This window comes from Lonchura striata, unplaced genomic scaffold, assembly GCF_046129695.1.
Source record: "Lonchura striata isolate bLonStr1 unplaced genomic scaffold, bLonStr1.mat Scaffold_116, whole genome shotgun sequence".
NCBI classification, from domain to species: Eukaryota; Metazoa; Chordata; class Aves; order Passeriformes; family Estrildidae; genus Lonchura; species Lonchura striata.
In genome coordinates this window covers 531,234-535,564 of record NW_027461084.1, presented here as the reverse complement: position 1 = coordinate 535,564, position 4,331 = coordinate 531,234, and positions in this window count along the sequence as shown.

Here is a 4,331-nt window from a genome sequence, read left to right as displayed (position 1 = left end):
GTTCCTGATGTCAGTTTGTAGGGCTCCCTTGGGTCTATCAGGGCAGCACGAGTTTGAGGTGGGGACAACTTCGGTGTGGGGTCCATCCTTCAATATATGGATTTTTGTAGTGAGGCCCCAACCCAGGGCCAGGGGCCCCTGGGCACATCCTTTTTCCATTTTCCCTGGGAAAGAAAACTCAGCAGTCCAGGTTCCTGATGTCAGTTTGTAGGGCTCCCTTGGGTGTATCAGGGCAGCACAAGTTTGAGGTGGGGACAACTTCGGTGTGGGGTCCATCCTTCGATATAAGGATTTTTTGCAGTCAGGGCCAGGGGCCCACGGCCAGGGGCCCCTGGGCACATCCTTTTTCCATTTTCCCTGGGAAAGAAAACTCAGCAGTCCAGGTTCCTGATGTCAGTTTGTAGGGCTCCCTTGGGTCTATCAGGGCAGCACAAGTTTGAGGTGGGGACAAATTCGGTGTGGGCTCCATCCTTCGATATAAGGATTTTTTTTAGTGAGGGCCCTGTCCAGGGCCAGGGGCCCCTGTGCACATCCTTTTTCCATTTTCCCTGGGAAAGAAAACTCAGCAGTCCAGGTTCCTGATGTCAGTTTGTAGGGCTCCCTTGGGTCTATCAGGGCAGCACAAGTTTGAGGTGGCGACAACTTCGGTGTGGGGTCCATCGTTCAATATAAGGATATTTTGCAGTCAGGGCCAGGGGCCCCTGGGCACATCCTTTTTCCATTTTCCCTGGGAAAGAAAACTCAGCAGTCCAGGTTCCTGATGTCTGTTTGTAGGGCTCCCTTGGGTCTATCAGGGCAGCGCAAGTTTGAGGTGGGGACAACTTCGGTGTGGGGTCCATCCTTCGATATAAGGATTTTTTGCAGTGAGGCCCCTGCCCAGGAGCAGGGGCCCCTGGGCACATCCTTTTTCCATTTTCCCTGGGAAAGAAAACTCAGCAGTCCAGGTTCCTGATGTCAGTTTGTAGGGCTCCCTTGGGTCTATCAGGGCAGCACAAGTATGAGGTGGGGACAACTTTGGTGTGGGCTCCATCATTCGATATATTGATTTTGTGCACTCAGGGCCAGGGGCCCCCAGGAACAACCTTTGGCCATTTTCCCTGGGAAAGAAAACTCAGCAGTCCAGGTTCCTGATGTCAGTTTGTAGGGCTCCCTTGGGTCTATCAGGGCAGCACAAGTTTGAGGTGGGGACAACTTCGGTGTGGGGTCCATCCTTCGATATAAGGATTTTTTGCAGTCAGGGCCAGGGGCCCACGGCCAGGGGCCCCTGGGCACATCCTTTGGCCATTTTCCCTGGGAAAGAAAACTCAGCAGTCCAGGTTCCTGATGTCAGTTTGTAGGGCTCCCTTGGGTCTATCAGGGCAGCACAAGTTTGAGGTGGGGACAAATTCGGTGTGGGCTCCATCCTTCGATATAAGGATTTTTTGTAGTGAGGGCCCTGTCCAGGGCCAGGGGCCCCTGTGCACATCCTTTTTCCATTTTCCCTCGGAAAGAAAACTCAGCAGTCCAGGTTCCTGATGTCAGTTTGTAGGGCTCCCTTGGGTCTATCAGGGCAGCACAAGTTTGAGGTGGCGACAACTTCGGTGTGGGGTCCATCCTTCAATATAAGGATTTTTTGCAGTCAGGGCCAGGGGCCCCTGTGCACATCCTTTTTCCATTTTCCCTGGGAAAGAAAACTCAGCAGTCCAGGTTCCTGATGTCAGTTTGTAGGGCTCCCTTGGGTCTATCAGGGCAGCACAAGTTTGAGGTGGGGACAACTTCGGTGTGGGGTCCATCCTTCGATATAAGGATTTTTTGCAGTGAGGCCCCTGCCCAGGAGCAGGGGCCCCTGGGCACATCCTTTTTCCATTTTCCCTGGGAAAGAAAACTCAGCAGTCCAGGTTCCTGATGTCTGTTTGTAGGGCTCCCTTGGGTCTATCAGGGCAGCGCAAGTTTGAGGTGGGGACAACTTCGGTGTGGGGTCCATCCTTCGATATAAGGATTTTTTGCAGTCAGGGCCAGGGGCCCCTGGGCACATCCTTTTTCCATTTTCCCTGGGAAAGAAAACTCAGCAGTCCAGGTTCCTGATGTCAGTTTGTAGGGCTCCCTTGGGTCTATCAGGGCAGCACAAGTTTGAGGTGGGGACAACTTCGGTGTGGGGTCCATCCTTCGATATAAGCATTTTTTGCAGTCAGGGCAAGGGGCCCCTGGGCACATCCTTTGGCCATTTTCCCTGGGAAAGAAAACTCAGCAGTCCAGGTTCCTGATGTCAGTTTGTAGGGCTCCCTTGGGTCTATCAGGGCAGCACAAGTTTGAGGTGGGGACAACTTCGGTGTGGGGTCCATCCTTCGATATAAGGATTTTTTGCAGTGAGGCCCCTGCCCAGGAGCAGGGGCCCCTGGGCACATCCTTTTTCCATTTTCCCTGGGAAAGAAAACTCAGCAGTCCAGGTTCCTGATGTCTGTTTGTAGGGCTCCCTTGGGTCTATCAGGGCAGCGCAAGTTTGAGGTGGGGACAACTTCGGTGTGGGGTCCATCCTTCGATATAAGGATTTTTTGCAGTCAGGGCCAGGGGCCCCTGGGCACATCCTTTTTCCTTTTTCCCTGGGAAAGAAAACTCAGCAGTCCAGGTTCCTGATGTCAGTTTGTAGGGCTCCCTTGGGTCTATCAGGGCAGCACAAGTTTGAGGTGGGGACAACTTCGGTGTGGGGTCCATCCTTCGATATAAGGATTTTTTGCAGTCAGGGCAAGGGGCCCCTGGGCACATCCTTTGGCCATTTTCCCTGGGAAAGAAAACTCAGCAGTCCAGGTTCCTGATGTCAGTTTGTAGGGCTCCCTTGGGTGTATCAGGGCAGCACAAGTTTGAGGTGGGGACAACTTCGGTGTGGGGTCCATCCTTCGATATAAGGATTTTTTGCAGTGAGGCCCCTGCCCAGGAGCAGGGGCCCCTGGGCACATCCTTTTTCCATTTTCCCTGGGAAAGAAAACTCAGCAGTCCAGGTTCCTGATGTCAGTTTGTAGGGCTCCCTTGGGTCTATCAGGGCAGCACAAGTTTGAGGTGGGGACAAATTCGGTGTGGGCGCCATCCTTCGATATAAGGAGTTTTTGCAGTCAGGGCCAGGGGCCCCTGGGCACATCCTTTTTCCATTTTCCCTGGGAAAGAAAACTCAGCAGTCCAGGTTCCTGATGTCAGTTTGTAGGGCTCCCTTGGGTCTATCAGGGCAGCACAAGTTTGAGGTGGGGACAACTTCGGTCTGGGCTCCATCCTTCGATATAAGGATTTTTTGCAGTCAGGGCAAGGGGCCCCTGGGCACATCCTTTATCCATTTTCCCTGGGAAAGAAAACTCAGCAGTCCAGGTTCCTGATGTCAGTTTGTAGGGCTCCCTTGGGTCTATCAGGGCAGCACAAGTTTGAGGTTGGGACAACTTCGATGTGGGGTCCATCCTTCGATATAAGGATTTTTTGCAGTCAGGGCCAGGGGCCCCTGGGCACATCCTTTTTCCATTTTCCCTGGGAAAGGAAACTCAGCAGTCCAGGTTCCTGATGTCAGATTGTATGGCTCCCTTGGGTCTATCAGGGCAGCACAAGTTTGAGGTGGGGACAACATCGGTGTGGGGTCCATCCTTCGATATAAGGATATTTTGCAGTCAGGGCCAGGGGCCCCTGGGCACATCCTTTTTCCATTTTCCCTGGGAAAGAAAACTCAGCAGTCCAGGTTCCTGATGTCAGTTTGTAGGGCTCCCTTGGGTCTATCAGGGCAGCACGAGTTTGAGGTGGGGACAACTTCGGTGTGGGGTCCATCCTTCAATATATGGATTTTTGTAGTGAGGCCCCAACCCAGGGCCAGGGGCCCCTGGGCACATCCTTTTTCCATTTTCCCTGGGAAAGAAAACTCAGCAGTCCAGGTTCCTGATGTCAGTTTGTAGGGCTCCCTTGGGTGTATCAGGGCAGCACAAGTTTGAGGTGGGGACAACTTCGGTGTGGGGTCCATCCTTCGATATAAGGATTTTTTGCAGTCAGGGCCAGGGGCCCACGGCCAGGGGCCCCTGGGCACATCCTTTTTCCATTTTCCCTGGGAAAGAAAACTCAGCAGTCCAGGTTCCTGATGTCAGTTTGTAGGGCTCCCTTGGGTCTATCAGGGCAGCACAAGTTTGAGGTGGGGACAAATTCGGTGTGGGCTCCATCCTTCGATATAAGGATTTTTTTTAGTGAGGGCCCTGTCCAGGGCCAGGGGCCCCTGTGCACATCCTTTTTCCATTTTCCCTGGGAAAGAAAACTCAGCAGTCCAGGTTCCTGATGTCAGTTTGTAGGGCTCCCTTGGGTCTATCAGGGCAGCACAAGTTTGAGGTGGCGAC